Raw genomic sequence first — 21877 nt, 5'->3', positions numbered from 1 at the left:
ACACACATCCAGAATTGTCAAGTTCAGCTCCACAAAGTGGAACATGGATGCAGTGGTGCAGTAAAACACTCCCACAGYTGTGACTTTCAAAAGCAGACTATTGGCTTTAGAGATCTGTGATGTTGGCCAAAGCATATAGAGCTGTGGATAACTCATCTAAGAAAAACCTCAGGCAAAAACATGACCTCAACACCTTTACAAAATGGTGCAAATACTGATGGGAAAAAAATGCAGGTTCTTAAAAAGCCACATAAGCATTTGACAAGCAAAAGCCTTTTAAAGTGGATCTGAAGAAATATTTCTGTCTCCATATGCAAATACTGCCTTTGTGACTGGTCCTGGCAATTTATTTATGAACTAATCCAGATAAAACCAACTAAATGATGCATTACTTTGAACTCTCCACAGGAACAACATGGCACCCACCAACGCAACCCTTGGGCTGAGGTTCTCCTCTTTCAGGGTGTTGTTTGCATGTTTATTCTGTTTTCTGATTAGATTTGCATGTATTTATCAGTACTAGATATAACAGAAGCAGACACCTCTGGAGGAGGAGGGAGGTTATACATGGCTGTGAGCCCAGTGGGAACAGCACTGAGCATTCCCTTCACCAGTCAGTGCTCAGAGAGATCCTGAGGAGAAYACGGTGCTCCTCAGAAACAGAGAAACACACAGTTCACCTCCGCAAAACGCAATAATTACCAGAAATGCAGTTAAATACGTGGGCAAGAGGGAGACACAAGGCCGCCCTTTTACCTGGGCGGGGCGCGCGCGCGCTCCCCTCACGGCGCCCCGCACAAGGCCTCTCTTGGTTTTTCTCTCTTTTATCTCACTTTCTTATTTTAAAATAAAATCTAAAWAACAAAGCAGCCACACAACCGCCCTCCCGGGCAGCTCGGAGCGCAGGGCGGGGCCGGTGCCGCCCCTCAGGGTGGAGCCGAGCCCTCCCTGCCGGCCGAGCCGGGGCCGCCCCTCAGGGCCCTCCCCGCCCGCCGCGCTGGCGCCACCTGCCGGCCCGGCCCCTGCCCACACCCGCATGTCGCGACATAAATACCCCTCGCCCGCGACAGACGGCGGGGCTCACCAGCGGTGTTCACTCCCCGTGCGGGCCCGGGATAACGCAGAGCCGGCTGGTTGTCCCCCCGTCCCCACCCACGGCAGGTCCGTCCCGTGTTTCCGCGCGGATAAATCCCCGTGCTCGGCGCAGAAATGGGAACGGAGCCGCGCTGGGGCGGCTGTTACATAAGGAGCTGTTAGCGAAGGCTGAGCGCGAGTGTTCAACCTTCACAAAAGGTGGGAAGGAACGGCTTTAGTCATGGGAAGCTGCCAACAGAGCGAGGGAACGCGAGGAAAACTGGCTCTGGGGAAGGTCGTGGGGACGATGCTCCCGCAGCGCATCCCRCAGGAGCTGGAGATGGATCAGCCGCTCCTAGCGGCCGGATCCTGCCTTTTGCTCCTGCTAGGAGCAAACAAAAGCGTGGAGCAAAGGCAGGGGGAAGGATTAAATCCCACTCGGAGCGTTTCTGCTCAGCACTCGCCAGCTGATCCTCACTGAGCATCAGGCCGAAACAAAAACCTCCCATTGATCCCTGTACACAGGCTGAAATCAGGGTTAATTCCAATTAAATCCACGGAGCAACCAGGGTATAAACAACCATGCTGGTCGACAGCATCATTTTCCATCTTCTCTATATTCACCAGTGCTCAAGGAAGAGAAGACGTGCCACTGGAAAAGCTGCAGCTCCAACCATGAAAATAAAAGCAGTGACCCCAAAATCGGGATGCAGTGACACGTAATTTAATAYAGATGGAACGAGCCATGGGATTTAATTTATTTCTGTGTCACTGCTGTTTARAAACACACACAACTCAATCCAGAATAAATTCAACTCTAACTTGTGCTTTATCACTTCTCCCACCCTTCCTGAGCRTTGCACAAGCAAAATCTATCCCAGATAAAGCTAAATTGAGCATGAAATGGCCTGTTATCCCACACCTATAGGGCTGGAAAACCTGCAGCCTTGTTCTAATAAAAGCAGTGCCTCGCTCCCTGACATCAAGCTCCCTTTTCTGGGATGCGGCTCCCTGYCACAGGGACAGCAGAGCGGGGGTGCAGGAAAACGCTTGCAGGGATAAAAATAAGCACCCTGCAGCAAAGCGAGGTGAGGAGAACACAACAGAATCCTCATTCCAGAGACAGACCCAGCTAYAGAGCATGCAGCCACCGCCTTCAGCCCCTGCTGGAAAACAGCTTTTCTCAAGTCCTGCTGCAGCTCTGATCCAGCACAACCTGCTGGTGCCTCCGGGAACAGGGAGGGAAGATAAACASGAGCCCCGGCAGAAACCTCCAGGCTTCTCTGACTGCAGGGATGGAGGTCCTGCAGCTGGGACAAGCTAAAGCAGCACATCTTGTGTCCATGTTAAGGGTGTCCCGATCTGACACGAACAACACCAGCAACTGCCCAGGGAGTAATGGGGGAAAATGGTTTGGAATTTTCCTGGAGCCCTTAGTGTAGCCGAGTTCACTGTTAATGACCTTGAATGTAATCCACCCGTGAAATCAGCCCAGCACTTGAAGGACTATGCTGAAAAACCTGTGTGTGTGTGTGCGTGCAGCAGCACACACGTACATATAGCACACATACCTTTACAGATTTATTTGAAACCTCTGTACTCAGTACCCACCAACACCCACAGAGAGATCACCACAGAGCACAGGGACAGAGGAATAACCTTTGTCACTTTAAAATCCTGGCCTAGTTTTAAGCTGAAATACCCCTCTAATAAGCTGAAATACCCCTCTAATAAAGAATAATGTTTTCAGCAGAGAACCAGAGCTAACAAGAATTGCATCTGCCAACATCCTGAGCACCATCCTGCAAGCCAGCTCCTTCTCAGGACTGCATAAACACAAGCACCCTGGGAACAAGGCATTTCAGAAATGGCAGGTCACAGTTTCATTACTCTTCACAATTCAGGCTGACTCAAGGATGTCATATAGGGCTCAAAACCAGAGAAAGCAGGCATTGGGGTTTCTCAGTTAGTCTACACTCTCTTAAATTCATCTGCCTGTGCTGCATGCACCTGGCTTGGAGATGTTAGCAGGCAATTCCAGGGATAAGCAGGCACAGGGGTGAACTAATAAATAGCATGGAACARCTCCAGGCCCTGAATCCACAGGCCTGCCATGATGGGCCAAGAAAGATCTGTAAATTCCCAAACTTCTTCCTCATTGATAAAATATAACTCTGTTGCCTTCTGCCATGGGTACCACACTAGACGACCTCATGAGACAAAAGAGATCAAACCATTTCATTTCAAAGCATTCCTTAAAACCTATTGCATAATCCGATGGGGGGGGGGGGGGGGGTGCGGGGGCATTGGCATTATCTTCAAAAAGAAGAAATGGCTTGAAGAAAAAAATCAGCTACCAGGAAGAGCATTTTCTCAGACAGTTTTCAAAGGCCACATCCAGGGGTCAGACCTTTTGTATTTACTTTCATAAATAGACCAGATTCTGCTCTGTTTGTTTCTCAGATAAAAGAAAATAAACAGTTTTATTCAGCCCATCTGAAGAATGAATTCATTTTWAAAAAATTCATTGGCTACTTTTAAATGCAATCATGTAATTCACTAAACAGGCTATGACTATAATCCCTGAAATTCTGCCATAACCACACATCTGGAATTACTTCCTAATAGTTACATTTATCTTTAAAGTAAACATTGTTTTTTCAAGAGTTACTATTCTTCCAGGAAACATGCTAAGCTGTAGTTAGATTCATGTTACTCTTACTAAGGATTGTCAAGAGGTTTTTATGGTGTTGTGATTGAAGAAAAGATATTTTGGACAGCAATCCCCAAATGGTTTAATGGCTTATGTAAATAGACTGTTCCCTGGCTAACATACAGCCCAATCTATTGCAGCTTTTCTGGCATTAAAGATAAAATTGAGCATTCATCTCTAACTCTCACTGAACGTGTGAAAGAACTGAGAAGGGGACACAGACACTCCCATGTCCAGGTCACCAGAGCACATGGGTCTGGTGACAAGCACGGGCACAACCACTRTGACAAAGAGAATGGTCTGCTGATCCCGCAGATCAGACATGTACCTCAAAGAAACCAAAATTACACACTGCCTCCTTTCTGGTAGCCCTCYGAAATCAAGGCTGGATGAGCACAGAAAGCAATTCCATTATCATTTTTATAGATACTTTCCCTCTCATTCTGTCCTCTCCTACTGATGGCTCAGACCATCTCACCAGTCCAGCTCTTCAGTTTAGAGCCATAATTATTACTAAAACCAGGAAAATCTAGTTCAAATGTAACCAAACTGCACTTTTTCTGAGCAATATTCAGCTCCCTCCTAACAGCAGCACAATGGACATTTTATGATTTTTATAGTGTCACTTTAAACTGATATTTACGACAGAGAATGGGAGTTGCTCTGGACTTTCAGTGTCCACCCACAACTTGTCATCCCAACAGGGTGAGATTCYCACCCTAAGCTTCAACAGACAGGAAAGTGGCCTGGTCAGAGGTCAAGAGGGGCATCTTGGGAGAGGCTCAGGGCTGGATGCCAAATGAACATACACAACAAACACCCCCACAGGTCAAACTCTGCACGTATTTACAAAGCACTAGTAAGAAACTCAAGAGAGAGTTTCTTTGGAACCCTTGGATCAATGAACTGAAGTACTGAGCATAAAGCTTAGAAAGACCAGAAAACGCGTGTCCTAATTTCAGCCATTTCTCAGCCTGAAGCCCAAGGAGGTGTTTCCAGCCTCTCCCCCTGCTCAGACCCCATATTGCTCAACTGCAGTACATTTCCAGGGACAGGAGCTCCACTGTCCTGACATGGCAGCAGGGGCAGCACACTCACTTATGTTCTGGCTTGTTGTTTCAGCTGCTAAACCAATCCCAAAATAATAAAGGCGGTAACTCAGCAAGGCTGTAACTCCCTTGACCTCAATATCCCCTCTCCCCTCTCCCAACCCTGTCTTTCCTTCCACAAACAGAACCACACTGTTTCTGCATTTTCCAACCCAAGAGTGCTCCATGCCTTTGTCTTTGCTTCCCAAGCCAACCCACTTTGTGGTGCTGACTCCTCTGGCTGTTCATGCTCTGCAGCTTGGAGCCTGACAGCCCAAAGCACCCTGAAAGGTCACAGCAAAGGGGGGACAGGCTGTGCTACCAAATGCCACAATCAGCGTGTGGGGCACTTCAGGAATGCACAAACAAGGCAAAACTGAAGCCTCTTTATTCCAAATACAGGCTGGAAAAGCGTGCAAAGGTCACTAAAATCAGGCAGCTTGTCCTTCATGAGAAAGGTCTGCTTCCCACATCTCAGATAACCCATCACTCCAAAGAGCAGGGAGTTAATAGTGGATTCCAGGCTCTTGTTTTCCCTCTGAGGTCCCCAGGATATCACACTCTAGCTGGGAGATGGGTACATAATTAAATAAGCACTGAAACAACTTCAGAAAGTGTTTGTACTGCTCCCTGAAAACAGAAATGGCCTCACTGTACTGGAGTCCCCAGTGCTGTCAGCAGGGGTGACTGGTGCACACCCAGACCCACATGCCAMACATGGGACAAAGATTCAAACAAYCAAGCAAAGCCAAGGGCACCAAGGRCACAGAGAAAYTCAAAATTACTAAAACCAATTTATTTATAAACACTAATCTGTACTTCAAACTTTCAGTTCCAGCATGGACCATTAAAACCTTCTAGTCTGATTCTCTCCACATTTAGAGTGACAAAGTTTCATCCAGTTTCTCATCCATCACCCAGCAGATCTGGATTCCATTTTCTCCTGAAGACTCCAGAATAATAATTGATATATGTGGTCCAAATTTGCCCTCTGGAACCTGAGGTAGCTCCATCCAGCTGAGGATACAACCCAAGATGTACCAACATTATTTGAAGAGCCTCCTAAACCACAAAGGGGACAGAGGGTGGCTTCACCTGGATTTCATCTGAGGTCACACACATAACAGGAGCTGGGGGTGAGAGTCTCTAGGCTTCTGTATTTCCCTATTCTCCCAGAATAGACATTGCCTCTGAACCATCCTCTAGAGAAGTCCATGCCACTCCACCAACATMCAAACTAACTCAGGAAAAARACAGACATTTTGGGTAGAAAGTGGSTGGTTTTGGAAAGAAGTTAATAAAGAAGAGTAGAAACATGAAGCAGAACTGAACTTAGCGCACACAACACTTCAGGGTGGAGCGAGCACMAAATTCCTCCTGGGACTGCCCTTCCTTTTCCCCTCATCACTTGRAGAATGTAAAACACATTTTGCTAAGCTGCTGAGGGGAGGGCTCTGTCTCAGCCATCAGCAGCTCCTAGGGAGCAGCATTCCTGCATCCCTACCAAAAGGGAAAGTCTGTGGGGATCCAGCAGGGCTCGGGAGTTACACACAGAGCATGAACACCCAGGAGGGCTGTACTCCACATGCTGRGCCCTGCTCAAAGAATGCAACCTCCTTGTTTAGTTTTTAAGCAAAACACAGAGTACTCAACCTCTTTCCTCATATCTTTGTGGTTTTCCCTAAACAAGCACTGCTGGGCAAGGTTAGTAATATTTAAGTAGTAAGAGCTTGGTTCAACTCCAATAAGTACATCAMGGGATAGTCCATGGCTGCCCCAGTGAGATCCATGGATTAAATACAGCTTCACTCCAACTCACAAACCACCTTGTATCCAACACAGCCAAATGAGATGTAACTCAGCATCCAAAATAATCTAATGAAACATCAGCTGGGCATTTTCTAAACACGACATCCAGTTTTCTCTTTCTAAGTAAATCAGTAAAGAAATTCCCATATATTTCAGTTCATGTAGCTCTTGGTCATTTGCTTTTAAAAAACACATTCATCATCTTCTTAGTCTTTCCTGTGCCAATGAAAGACAGCCTCTGGAATTATTAGGCTATCCRGGAATGTCCTGCCATATATATGGCTTATGGAATAAACCTGGGGCAACATCTCAGCTCAGCTCAACCATTTCTCTCCCCAACTCCATTCCTGCATTATTTATAACTTCCATATCACAATTACTAAATTTCCCTCCCATTTTCAGACAGAGCTGCATTTCTGAGGAGGGTAACACATCAAGAAGATGTCCTTTTCAAAGCCTAGACTCAGGAAGAGTGTTCCCATGGAGAAAAATTCAAGTTCATGAGTTTTAATTCAATCTGCTCTTCAGGTTTTGCAGACTCGTTGTGCAAATGCAGCTGATCRCTTTGAAAAGTGAGGAATGAGCAGCAAAACCAGGGATCATGTTCTGGTCAGGACTGGAATAGCATCCTGAATGTTGTGAGAGCTTTACAGGACAACTAATATGTGCTGGTGCACCTGTGAGCTCTGATCTGTGGGGTCAGCAGCTGGCATGCCAGTCCTTTTTCTGAGGAATATGACTGTCAGCAGGCCAGGAGCCCTCAGCTCTTACAGCCCATGCACTTATTTTCCTATAAATTCTTAGAGAGGAAATTTTGACCATGGARCTGCCCGAACTTTCAGATAAATAAAAGAATGTAATAGCAAAAACCTTGTGATGGTGGTAAATTAATATATAGTGATTAAAAATCTGAGCAGGCTGGATTARYATTATGTTGTCTGYATAYACCACAAAGGGTGTTTTGGGTTGTAACCCAAATGAAATCTCCAAGAGGAAATGAACTGGAGCTGGAATCAAAAAGGCTCCAGGTCAGCTGAGTCCTTTCTGRAACTACAGGAAGGACTTTTCTGATGTAGACTCTCACTCTGATCCATCCCTCAGCTTTAGCACGACTGAGGTGTTTCACAGCTACAATGGAGGAGGCAAGGAGTCTTCACAGASACCTGCCATGGAGATGGGACCTTGTTTCACCAAAACACCTTGAAAGGTTCTTAGAAGCCCCTGCATTTCACCCTTTGCCATCCTGACCACAGACCAAGGCAAAGATCCACTTTCCAAACACGTCTAAGAAGTACTTGTGGATGCACTGGTGGAGGAGCTGGAATCATGGGCAACTTGTCTGGCAGGAAAGAAAACTGATGTATTTCACTACTTACCAACACATTTCCAAAGAAACTACCAAAAAAATTCCTTTCAAGGTCACTGAGCATTTAAAAGACAATATTTAGTTAGTATCACCCCTGTTCTAGAAGCYATTTGTGGGCTGACCTTCAACAAAAAAATGAAAATACAGGGCAATTTTCTACAGTGGTATTCACCTTTTACTTCAGCGGAACAAAACAGTAAAGTCTTTTTTAGTATTTTTCAAGTGCTCACACAGAACAGAATTCCAATAAAAACCAGGTGCCCTCGGAAAGGAGTTTCCCATTTTCTGGTCTCCACTCTCTCATGACCCAGCTTACAAGAAACAGAGCTCTGAGCTTTGGGAACCTGCTGTGTRTCAGGGAAGGACTGAAAGCGGAGAYGCTCCCACTGCCTCTGGTCTGCCAGACAGTTGGCTCTCCTCTGGGATGAGGGCACTGCTGTCAGTGCAGGAAAAGCTTCACATCTTGACCCTGGCCATAACCCTCACTTGGCAGGAAGTCCCAGGCAACTTGAGTGCCCTTGGTGACATCACTGCTGACTTGGACAGCAAACTGGCAGTGCCAGGTGGCACCCAGCTGAGGGGCATCACTGAGACAGTACCTGTTTGCAACCTACAAGGAAACTTTTCTCAGGAAAAAATGGATAACTCAGACATCACTGGATTATTCAGGAAATGCTGCAATTGCCTCTGTGTGACCACATAGTTTAATATCAGCTGACATGTGTTGTATTAATTCGAATGAAGGGAGCCACAGCCAAGTGTCTGGGGATGGCAGAGGGGTCTGGGACTGGAGTTTCCGCCCCACTTCCCACTCCTGCCGARGGGGTCTCACACAGAAACGATGGCCCTGGATCACACTTAGAAGGMGAGCCTGCCCTCACAACACCAGAGCTGACTCCAGGCACTGACACACTTCCATCCGGAGCACATTCCTGCCGCCGCGGTCCGTCTCCGGAGCCGAGATGCGATAGCTCTGACCTCCTTACAGGCGGAGGGCTGCCAAGTAAACAGGCCTGGCTTAACAGCCAGCCAACTGCTGTCTCCCCTGCCCTTCTATTTTCCCTCTCCATTTCCACACCCCACCCTTCCTAAAGGTCCCAGCCCAAGCAACAGACATTCAACCTGTGGATGWGTGGGAGTGAGCCAGAGCCTCTGCCCATCTTCCCTTCCCGGCATCCCTGGAGCTCCCGTTTCCTTCCCACAGGGAGGAGGCTGCGACGCCCACCTGGGTCATGCCGCAGTGCTGAGCTGAGGCACAGCCAGAACAAGATGCAGCCGTGGGAGGCTGAGCACGCTCACGGCTTGGCAATCCTGGAGTATCCCTGAGGGAGAAGGCACAAAACCAGGGAGYAATGTCAAGCTATGCTGATCTGTGCCTAGGCGAGCCTCCTCCGTGTCGGAGGGTTTTATGTAAGGGYAGGGAAAGGCTCCATCACTCCCAGYCAAGGAGGAGAAATTGAGGACAGACTGTGCACAGGCACCTCCTCCTCCCTYTTCGGAGCCGCTGGTCGGGGGAGGCTGCCTGGTGACAACTTCCAGGGAGGAAGAATGAGACTGAGCTGCTTTGGCTCTGCCTCCAAACTGCAGAGCAGCGGTGGGAAACCGCACCCAGGGAGACGCCCAGGGAGAAGAGGATGTTTTGTTGTGGAGGCTTTTGTTCTGGACTCTGTTTATTAGCGATACTTCACAGGCAGGCAGAACAGGGAAGCAATTTAAAGGGCCAGCCTGGAAGAAATAACCTGCTACGCAGTCGGCAGGTTTGGAATTAGCAAACAAACAAAAMCAACAAAAATCAGATTCCAGGGGCAGGAACGGGGAARGAATTGCTGACACCCTCCGTAAGGCAACAGCGCTGAAGCAACAGCTGGTTTCAGCAGCTCCAGCACCAATCCACCACGGAGCAGCCCCGTGTCGACACCCAGAAACTCTCATTAARAGGAGACAAAAGGCAGCACTAATTACCCCACAGCAATGCTGGGATGACCCAGCTGCTCCCACACAGGTACTGGCTCCAGGTACCAGAGATGCCAGAGACCTCCTTTGCTGACAGAGCTCTGCTTTAGCCAGAGGTGCTCAATCAGCTCATGAGGTTGGGACAAAGAACTGGCCTGGTAAAGAAGAATTTAAAAAGGAACTCGGAGTTGGACAGCGTAGTGGTCCCAGAGGARGCACATCAAAGTCTGCACCAGAACAAGACCTCCTTCAGATGCTGGAGCCCAAGTCATAGCCAAGATCACGCAAAGCTTTTTCTCTTGAAGAGATATATGTTATAGGTACCATATGGATTCTATCTGTTCTCTGATGAATGAAAATAAACCCAGAATAACCAACAGAATGGGACAAATTTTGTTTGGGGAGATGAAGATGTTTTGATACTTGACTGTGGGTGAGGGAATGCCAGCATTTCTCTCGATTAAGAGGGGAACTGAGAAASAGAGCAGTTTTATATTAAATACCCACTTGAAATAGGGGTGTTAAGAATTGTCCTGCAAATCAGCACAGCCTGCAGTAGCTGTGAATGCACATGCACATCTTTGGCTAGGCTAAACCAGAAACATGCCTTAGAGCTGTCTGGAAAAATGATCCTTCCCCAGGAAAAGAGGGAAATGTCAGCAGTCACACAAGTAAATCACCAAGTCAGACAGTGTTAAGCACGATTCTATCAGGCCAAAAGGATTCCTGGTTCAAGTAACCAAGCACAGCTTGAGCCACGGCTTACCAAAGAGCAGGAAATGTGTCTCATCCTCCCCAGGGGACACACAACACACATTATCCAATTCTTGGCAGGGGAATCAAGAGCACCACATCCAAACTGGTCTCTGGCTTCTAAACTAAACCTTTACTGGGTTAGTGGGCACTGACCAGAAGAAGACAACAGGTAAAATTAAGCAGGCTGCCTGCATTTGYCCACATGGAAGTTTTAAATGGACACCAGCTGTTAATTCCTTTCTACATTCTTCACATTTTTTTTGGCCAACTCCCGACAAGATTAACAGAAGCCCTTGCCCTCCAACTTTCATCTGATGCATAGATAAAATAGTCAGGAAAGGAAAAGAAATCTATCTCATTATTGCCTTCATTTAAATGCATGCCTGTAGGTCCTCCATGCATCTCTGCCCTTTGAGATGGGTTAAAGAGCCTTAATGCCATCTAAATTAAGTCAATTTGTTATTCAGAACATTTGTGAGCAAACAATTTGAGATACATCCTGGGAGGAGAAAACACATGAGCCAGAATGTAAAACCCTGGAAAAATAAGATGATAGATAGAAAGCAACACCCCCAAAAAAGCACATCTTAAATAACTCGGGTCAGTATTTTGCTTCTTTGATGTTTCCACTATGGTCAAGTCTTTTTTTTTTTTTTGGCAGAAATATTTTAGTGCACATCCTTGTGTGCTGATTCATGTGAGATAAAGAGATATTTATCATTTTATATATGTTATAGTGATCACTCTTTCCAAGTTTTCCATGTCAGTTTGCTAATTCTCGGAGTGCTGTCTTGTCCACCATCCCCAAGATGTTACTCCCAGCGAGTCCAGTGAGTCCAGCCAGGATAAAAGCCCTGGCCAGCCCTGACCTCTGCAGCCTGGACCGTGGCTATACTGCCAGCCAAAGGCCTTTTCCAGGAGCCAGGGCCAGGAGAAGGGCTCCTCAGCTCCCTGGGGCCACAGGAGGAGCCCAGAGCACGAGGTGCTGTCCTCTGAAGCGYGTGTTATTCACAGTTCTGGATTCTCCAAGTCAAACAGGCAAATAAACACACCAATGACAYTGGCTCCTTCAAAGCATCCAACTATTGTTATTGGCACTTGCATCCAAACAGCTTCTGGCCACATGCAAACACAGCCTGGCTTGCACAGAACCCACCCTGCGCACCCCGGGACGGGGAACAGGGACAAAACAACAGCCACAGGGTCCAGAAGCTTTATGTTCCTTTGCATTGACCTCCCAGGGAAAAAGTACCAAGCACTGTCATACCAAGGGCTCCAATCCTCTTCTTGGAACAGGAAGAACCACCAGAAAACACACCGGAACCGTGTGATCACTCCTGGTGTGAAGCCCAAAACCTGCCCACAAACCCCATTGTCACAACGCCGAGGAAAAACGTGCATAAAGCCACAATATGTAAAATATCTGATCATTATTTCATTCTGATTTRAGGTTTTTGTCTGGGAAATGGATCCTCAGCTGGCACTGCCCCAGCCCAACAGCTGCATTGTTTTTCTACTTCCACAAACACTCAGAAAGTTCGCCAAAGCCCTGTTTGTGCTGGCAGACATCCAGCACKTTATTATTATGTACTATTAGTTCATAGTGAGAAATGTGCACTACAGGAAAAAAAAATGCCCYGAGAAGCTCAGTAATTGGGTACAGATGTTGAAGATTTATGGAGCTCTCCCCACTGGACAGGATCTTACAGATTGTTTCTATCACCTGTTTGCTTTTTGGAGTTTTTAATAAGATAACTATGTGTGCTATCCTGGAAGAATATTCCAGAATTCCTCCTTCAAAAACCAATAACTTTTGATCTCCACTTGTCTACTCTCAGTAACAATCTCTCCTCAGAGTTCCATAAATGCCATTTGATATTCATTTCATATTTAAATACGATTTTGGCTGTTGTTTTCATTATCCRGCAACCTTTCAAATGTAATCAGACAATTTCATTCTTACTTCATGGCCCAGAAAATAAACCTGACACATCAAGCCAAGTCCCCAGCAGTTAGAATCCATGATTAAATCTCTCAATATTCAAAATACCTGATAATATCTGATATTCACCTTTTTTCCTATTTTCTGGTGAACATCTGTTAAGAATCTTGGGGACTGCTGCTCTTCTGGTGCACAGAGCCCAAACCTAAACTAGGTTAAGCTGCCTGCAAAAGTAYCCCAGTCCCATCCAGATTTCTGAACCTTGGTCCATTAAATTAATTCTGAAAAATATTTGGGAAGTGCAAACCTCTGCAGCTGACAGCAAGCCCTGTGAAAGTGAAAACACAAGGAAGTCACTGGCATTTTTCATAACTGACCTGTAATGGTTTTGCCATTTCAAATTACATCAGGAATGATTTCTTTCCACCAGCACAAAATAACAAAGCGAGGCACATTTCACTCGGAAATTGTTTTTCCAAGCATTTACAGAGGAGGATAAATCACCAAAACAGGTTGTATCTCTGCAAATCAGTGTGTGGGACCACTGAGTTTCTGCTTTGGTACCCAGCAAGGAGCACCCAGGCTCCCTCCCCTCCTCACCCAAGGCACACCTYGATTTGGCTGGATAACCTGACATTGCCCTTCACCTTTCCCACAGGCCACAGCTGCTGATAAATTCTTCCTGAAAAATGATTTCATCCTTCCCGACAACATGGCTTACACAGCACAGATCCTATAAAGGTCAGGGCCTTATTACAGATTTAGACACTCAGTTCCCATCTGAAAAACAGACAATCTGGTAGATTTGGAGGGTGGTTGGAAACAAATCTACAGAGATTAAGTTTTTCCCACAGCTTTGAAATAGACTTTATCAGCCACTATTTTACTTATAGCTCACAAAAAGTTCAAAAAAGTTTTACAATGACTATTTACATGAGCTCAGATGGGATGACTCTACACTGACAGCCTCTACGCTGAACATGGGCAAAGAGAMTTTGAAGAGAGCACACGGGTGGGGTGTGTCCACCTCCCCTTCCCAAAGGGAATTCAGGTGGCAAAAAGCACCATTAGGACAGAGCAAGTAGAGAAAAGCCCMGTTTCAAACCATGTTGTGCCATGGCCACCAAGCCAACATCTGCCACAAAAAAACCACTGCCCATTCTCTCTGGTTTCTGAGTCACACTCCCTGCATTCAGGGCTTCCCATGGAAAGCTCCACTTTTCCCTGAATTTCAYAAGACTTGAACTGTCTTGGGTTATGGAAATATATTAAGTCATTCCCATACAGGATGAAARAGCCATCCTTCACTTGCCACAATCGCTTGCCTTGGATCCTGAACAGATTGGGCCTTATCTTGTTTCATGTACCTAAAATTCTTTGATTTAATAAGAATTAAAACATTACCTAGGGAGAATAAGTATAACAGGGGTGATGTGGTCATGAAGGAATGATTGCAAACAAATGGTAGAACCGTCCTTAGCTTTTACTTTTAAAAAGCTCAGATTCTCACAAATTTCAGATTGACACCTGCATATTTACAGTGAAAAGAAACCAACCCAACAAAACGCAGAACAGCCCTGGAGCCATTTAGAAAGCGCTAATCCTGATCGTTTTCCACCTAATGACTGTTTACTACACAGCCCTTTTAAATGCTTGGCAGCTCTCCAGATCTTCCTGCTTTTCCTTTCTCCCACACATCCCTCCTGACAGCCATCTTGGGCGAGGACAAACCTCCGGAGGAGAAAGCTCTCCGCCGCCTTTTCAGCCTCTAAAAGCTCCGCTTCCCGSGGGAAATCCTGAGCCTCGTTTCACTTTCAAGGCAAAAACAAAATATCCGAGCTTTCAAAGACTCGCCAAATGAGAGCACAGAGCAGAAAAATTAAAACCGACCAGAAAAYTTGGATTAATTGAAGGATTCCAGAACCGACGCTGGTTTTAAATGCAGTGGGACTGGTTCTGTAATTCTCTGACCCCTACCAGGAACAGATTTGAGCAGACCCACCCCACCACTTGTTCCAAATGCCATTCACTGTCACTTGGCATTTCAAGCTGGAACAATTATTTGTGGTTGGATGCTCTCCCCGCTCCSGACCAGCTGCGCTTTGATCTCTTCCCTCGTAGCTCGCATGGATCTGGAGGAAGCCCAGCTCCCCTCCTTACCAAAAATGCAGCGTAACAGTTCCTCAGGGAAAGTGTAGCCCCASTGCAGCTCCCAGACCTCACACATGCCTGGGATGGGAGCAGATGTCTCCTGGAGCCCTGACCACCATCCTCTCTGTGGCTTCCACCCACGCGCCAGACTCAGAACCCCCAGTGAAAGTGAGGAATGAGATGTAAAAGCACAACTGGAGAGACCAGGTCAGTGCTGCATCCCTTTTTGATGGGAACTGGGATAAGATAGGACCTCAACATACGTTTGAGCAAGGATGGTGGCTGCTCCAGGAATGAAGCAAAAGCATAACCAATCCAATGTGCTGCAATCAATATTTTAAATGAAATCAGTCCAGCCCATATTCAAATTAGGTCACCAGTAATTAAAACATCCTTATTTGGAATGGTAAASCCAGGGAATGCCTGGATCAGAGCATTTCTCAAAGAGAATATATTAATGGGAGYGTTTGGAAATGCGTGATGCACCCGTAAGAGGCTTTAATATAAACCTCAGGATTACACTATGSCAGCTTTTCAATTATTATACTCTCCGTGAAAATCCAGGCACTGGCAGCAAGAGGTAAAAGCAGACCTTAGTGCATGGCTTTGTCCTTTCTCTTCCAGAGGATCCCACTGCTGGTTCCTACCCTTGYACCACGTGCAGCTGAACAGAAGCACAGAAAGTGGAATTTTATACAAAACATCTCTATTAGTGAGGCCATCAATGCCAACACAACACACAGGGGGAAGCCTCATAACTTCACCAGGGACAGCAAAATCAGACCCTGTTATTTCTAGAATGATCTGCTTGGTTGACTCCATCTTAACACTCACCACACACCGACTCAGCCATTTTAATTCCTGAATGGCTGGAATTTGCTTTCCCTTCACATGGCACTGCACAGCAGGCTCAGCTGTCTGGAGACCAGGGATCTCTCCATGTAAAGCACATGCAAGTGAAGGTTGGAGGCAAAAAAAAAACCTGAGTGAGGCTGAGGGGAGGTGGTGAGCAGCAGAGCGAGGTAATGCAACTGAATAAGTAAAAACACAGAATTTTTAGATTGTTCTTGTTCTAAACAGGCATCTCAGGAAAAGCTCTGTGCTCTGGTTCTCTCCAGAGGGTAATGATACAGGGAGGCTGTGTCTGTGCTGCTTTAATAGCAGCCCCAGAGAGAAATCTCCAACTCCCAAGCCGCAGGAGTGGGCTGGCACCCACTRGAGTGGGTGTGCAGACACTCAGAGGCAGTGCAGGAGCAGCAGAATTGAGCCTTTTCCATCAGAACCTGGGGACCATGTGGATGCACAAATCCCTCTCCCCCAAGCATCCCTCCTGCAGGCCCACCTGCCTGCAGCCCCTCAGGGATCTCTGGACCCTGCAAATGTCTCTATTCTCCAAAACCAGGCATCCTGTGTGGACAAGAGAGAGGTAAAACCCAAATCACAACAACCYAAGCCGCACATCCATGTTCACAACCCCCAGAGCCAGTTCTGTTCCAAACAGGGCTTCCTTTGCTACAGCAGCGGCTCCCAGCAGCCTCTGTAATCCACAARGACACAGGGCACTGCACCAGCTTTAGAAAAGGTTACCTGCAAAACCCTGAGTTTATTTTTGCCCCACTGCAATGCTGTTCCTTGCACTCCCCCAGCTCACACAGACTGGCACAACAGAGCAGAAAGGAAACCAAGCACTTTTCAATATTCCTTTCTGACATTCCACTGCCCTAATGCAAGTTCCAGGCAAACAGAGCCTTCCCGGGTAACAGAGAACAAACAAAAAACAAGTTTTGGGCAAGAGATCAATCTATGGGATCCATTTTGGTGTTTGTCACCCTGCAAGGGCCTGAACGATGAYCCCTTCCCTCAGCTCTTCCACAGGAACTGCTGGAAAGGTGCTGAAGCTGTAAAATCTCTCTGGCCAACCATGACCAAAAGATATTTGCACTGACTACCACATACTTGTTTACCAAATACATAACAAAAACTAGCACCAAACCATGCTTATTACCTGAGCTAGAAACATCAAGAGAAAAGTATTTCCCTGACCAGAAATTTTAATTTAATCTGCCCAGAAGAGACTGTGGAAGGGCAGAACCAAACAAGCCATATTTGACACAGATAGATTAGACAGATGGTACAGTGTGGTATAAAGGGGATTTGTGCTTGCTTGACTTTGGCATGGCTGAATTACTTATTAATTGCAGATACACAAGAGTTGTACTGGGTATTTTACAAAGATTTAATGCCTATTAAAACTTCATACCATTCAAAGTCATCATAGCTTCTGTACAACAACAGAGGGGTTGTTTTACAGCTCAGCTCTGCTGCACACTATTAGAGCCTATTGTGATGTATTTTGATACAAAGTCTGTATAAGCAGCAGAATTACCACTGCTACACTGCTCCAGAAGCTCTGGGCTACCTGGGAATTTAGGGAAATCAGCTAAAAGATGAATTAAAACCCTGATTTAAAAGAAAACCCCTGAACTCCTGAAGGCTGCTGAAAATCTCATATATCACAAGGAAGGCATCCAGCACCAGAGCCCTCTCTATTCCCCTGCTCCCTTCTCCAGAGGCTGCTATCATATTCTCCAGCACCCTGGAGAAGCCCAAGAYTTAAAGATGTTGTTGCAGGGAGTACAGGGGGGATGAAACTCAAAACTGGGGGCCCTCCAAGCTCAAGTTAACCCCAGGAGCCTGCACATATGGCAGAAACAGCAACACTGAACACTGATTTAAAACAAACCATTTTCCTTGGAGCTTCTCATCCCTCAGGATCAACGTTTCTGACATCTACTGACACCATCCCAGCCCCATCCAGCATCAGAATTCCATGGGGCCCTGGTGCTGAGGTCTGGTGGGTTTGTTGTCCTGAGTGCTGCAGCACAGCAAGGCACCTCTCAAGCCGGCCAAAGCCAGAACAAAGCAGGGTGTGGGTTCCAGGCAGGAGGGGGATCTGGAGAGCAGGAAATTACGGAGAGCCTCAGACATTCTGTGCAGAGCAAGGGCTGCCAGCTCTCGCCTCCCCTCCGAGACGGACCCAGCCAGGCACCAGGGCTGGCATTTCACAGGACAAAAATGACTCCTTACTCACAGCCTCCTCCCAGGCCAGAGCAGGCATCCATGACCTCATCTCCCACCAGCTCAAGGGGAGGGCCTGGGCTCCTGTGTGGAAGTGTCAGTCAGGAGTAACCCAAGCACAGACAAATTATCAGCTAAAATAGAACAGCCACTCTCAACTGTCCGAAAGGAGAGTCGGCTCTGCAGGGTAATAAATAACCCAGCAAGGGGCCAGACTGTGGGTTTGGGGAAATGGATACTCTCATTTTCACTTCACCTCTGTGATGYTAAACCTTTCCCTACCGACTTGGGACACTGAGCACAAACAACACATCAATTAATCAGTTCTATTGAGGGGTCCAAATTTAACCTCACCATCACTCCCTTTAGCAACAAAACTGGCAGAAAATATCAAAAGCAACGTTTTACCCCCAATGTAACAATTTCTGTACTTCTACATATCTCATTTGAGACAAAACACCACCGAGATCCCAACCCAGAGTCATTTCCTTACCCGCAGCATAATGCTGGAAGCTTCATTTTCACAGGTGTTGGATAMCAACAACTCCCATCAAAATTAATTYGGTCTCCAATGCTCCAAGCCTGAGGCAAAACTGTGATCTCCTTCCCTTCATTATCCCAAACAGTCAGCCTACAGCACCTGTGTCTCCAGCACAGGGATTTCGGGATGCCTCACCCTGCCCAGACTTCAGGAAGGCTCACAAGGCCAGAGCAGGCAGAAGGGAGTAATCATCTGCTCTGCAAGTCCAGGGAATACCCACAAAAACTTCAACCAAGAAAGAAATCACACCCATCAGTACATTTAATTCAGTGCAAGTGAAACAGGAAAGTGGACACGCCACAAAACATCCTGGGAGGAGCCCTAGGAGCAGCAGGTGGTCACAGGACTCTGCAGGAATTCTCTAGCCCTGGGAATGCTGCTGTAGGGCTTCGGCCTCTTTTTTTCTTCCCCATTTAGGGCTTTTCCCCAGATCACAGGGCACCTGAGCACACGAGAGCTCACATCCTACTCTCAGGAAGGCTCTCCCAGTCCATGWCCTGGGAATTCTGGTTCTTACCTCAGCCCTTACTGCTTTACTCTAATTGACAAATGAAGACATGGACAAATTTGCCTGCAGRTGTCCATGCCAAGATTAGGAGAMAARAGGYTCTGAATCAGCAAAATTCRGGCCATGTTTGAAGCTCTGCAGGAATTACAGCTTGGATTCGCCTGCTCCTCAGGCAGATTTTCTTTCACCAAGACTAGCACAGCTCCCTCTCCTTCCTCCCACTTGGATCTGCTACTAGATTAATCAGGGATGGTTTATGAGCAAGCTGAGGATGAGATCTGCAATTCAGCTCTCCTAAGAACAGCCAGCCGCAACTCTGAAAAACGTCTTTTTCGTTCCCTTCCAGAACAACGTTCAGCATTCTTCTTGACATAACTTTCAGTTTTGCTCACCTTTCCAAAGCTGGTCTGGATTTTGTCAATGAAAAATGAGCACTGAAGCCAAGGTCCCTCAAGCTGTTCTGGATACTTTTACTTTCATATCCTCCAAAAATCATCTGAGAAAACCCAAGATATGACTGCAGCAACCTGGGCATGGGCTAGCAGGCTCATGAGAACACTGTGATTTGAAAATGAAAATAACTGAATAAAAATGAAGGAGACAAGAGAGATGTGGAGATGCCTGACAGAAAGGTGAAGGTGGTACCTGGCAGGAAGCATCAGGAGCATCATGAGCACCAGTGGACAGTGCCATGACAGCCATGGAAATGCACAACCTGCACACCTGGACTACCCAGAGCTGACACTGCTCATCCATCTTTATCCACAACTCAAATGTAACACAGAGAAGAAYAAAAATGAACTTATTTGGGAGGCCTGGTAAGCTGTTATCCCCTGTGAGCGTGCTCTGCCCAGGAAACAATGCCAGTGTCCAGAATTTAATCCCTCCAGGATGTTACTGAATTAAAATAATGCACTTAACTGCTCACCCAAGCACCAACATGGTGTGAGAAGTGCGTCAACATCTCTGTATGTAAAGTGGTTAATAGGACTCAGGTAAAGCCATCAGGGGGGCACTGGTGGCCTGCAGGGCAGCTCCTTGCACGGCACACACGGCCATGTCACCACATCAGCATTACCTTCCAAAGACAAGCCACTCTGTTCCCCCCGGATTGCTAAATGAAAGGGAACTAATAAACTCATTTCTGTGCAGATCTGACCTGAGCCAGCAGCCTTTGGTGTGACAGCAGGCAAAAGTGCCACACCAGAGGGACCTGATACAAATCTAAGCCCAGGAATCCTGCCTCCATTTACAGCAACAGGTGACCTGGACAAAGGGAAAAATCATTGGCTAATTGGGAGACCCTGGCCAGCAGCCAGAGACCACTGCAAACCAGGACTAAATCCTGGGGTTTGTCCAGCCCTGCCATGCCCTCTCCACAGCACAGTTTTTTTCCAGGTGTTTTGTCTGTGACTGAAATTTGTGCTCCTTTGGGCTTACATGATTAGGACTTTGTGATCAGAGTAGGGTGGCTGGGTGCCAGGAGAGGTGGGAGAACACACAGGGACCTTCCCTTTCTTGGAGCACCTCCTAAAGGAGGGAAGAGCTCCAAAGGCAGCTGCCGGAGCACAGAGAGGGAGTGTTAGGGCACTGCGATACCAAAGTGATTCCTGACGACGACAAGGAGATTTATCAAGCCCTTGCCTCACTGCCAGACTYCTGGCAGCACATGTCCCCTCAGCCAAAATGGCATTCCTGCTGGGGGAAATCCAGGACAAGCCTGTTAGGCTATGGATAATACTGTCAGAGACAAAAAGCATTCTGATTTTGCCTTGTGGCATCCACCTGCTCCAGGATTCTCTCCCAAGAACACTCCAGCTGTGATGGCCAACCATCCCAGGGGTTTCCAGCTGARAGCAACTTATTGAACCCAACTTAAGCTGATAAATGTTAGTGCTGGTCTCCTTGCTACAAAAAGAGAAAAAGGACCTCCTTTTACTCWGAATTTCCAAGGCAAAGAGAACAGTCCTGCCATCACTCACCTGGACCAACACCATTATATGGTCAAATCAGAGTTTCCTTTACCTTTATTTATAGCTAAACACTGCTTGCTAAAAGCCTTTCTGGCCTTCATTTCCATGAAAAAGGTGGGCATTGTTTGGTTCCATCCTTGTCTCATAATATCACAAAGATGACTTTCAAGCCACAAGAGAAATCTATTTTTTCCCCTATTAAATCTACAATGGTCATTTCTGTTTGCTCGTCCTTTATTTCACCCTTGAGGAAATTCTGTTTTCCAATACATCTTYTGTTGATGGCAAATGGAAGGAAATTATTTTGCTGAAATGGTATTTTATTATTAAATTTTGCATCTGTTAATGCACAAGAACATTGAAAGGGGRAGAAAAATATACACCTGCCTTTCATTTGTGTGTTCTTGGAGCATGTAGGCTGAGGATATCAGCACTTGGAGCACACACCCCAACTTGCCAAGCCCTTGATCTTCCCACCAAGTTCAGTCCTCGGGAAGCTCCCACCCTTGTAAGTGGCCTCCCAAAGGCAATTAGTGGCTTGCTGCAATTTTCAGTGCTCCTGCCACAGACTTGGAGGACTGTACCCACAGCAGGGAGAGAGGCAGGTCTGCCTCRCACCCTCTGCCAGCTGCTCCCCAAATCCCTGTCTGGCAGCCATTGGGATGAGAGCTTTGTCCCAATAAAACCCTCTTAACAGAGTTTTCTATCTAAAATCGTGACTTTTCTTCACTTTCCTTCCACTCTCATTTCCTCCATTTCATTTTAGCTTCTCCTCACTTTCTTTTGATCCACTTCCTGCTCGTTTCTCCCAACCACCCACTTGTCCTCTGTGTTCAACAACAACAGCAGCAGATAAGGAGTGAAGAAACAGGGGTGAAGAAGCCTCRGCTCAACTCCCACACAGCTCCAGCCTCAGGAGTGAACC

At 46.7% G+C, this 21877-nt stretch overlaps 1 protein-coding gene across 3 annotated transcripts in view; it reads right to left on the bottom strand.

Moving 5' to 3' along the window:
• The window catches only part of SPTBN1 (spectrin beta, non-erythrocytic 1), a 116173-nt gene that overhangs the window by 82209 nt on the left and 12087 nt on the right, over window positions 1–21877 (bottom strand). The gene's annotated exons all lie outside the window — the stretch shown is intronic.

The sequence above is a fragment of the Malurus melanocephalus genome, unplaced genomic scaffold (assembly GCF_030028575.1).
Source record: "Malurus melanocephalus ecotype Western Australia unplaced genomic scaffold, MMel_1.1 scaffold_13, whole genome shotgun sequence".
Classification (NCBI taxonomy): domain Eukaryota; kingdom Metazoa; phylum Chordata; class Aves; order Passeriformes; family Maluridae; genus Malurus; species Malurus melanocephalus.
The sequence above is the reverse complement of the archived record's forward strand: the minus strand, read 5'-3'. Positions and strand labels throughout refer to the sequence as shown.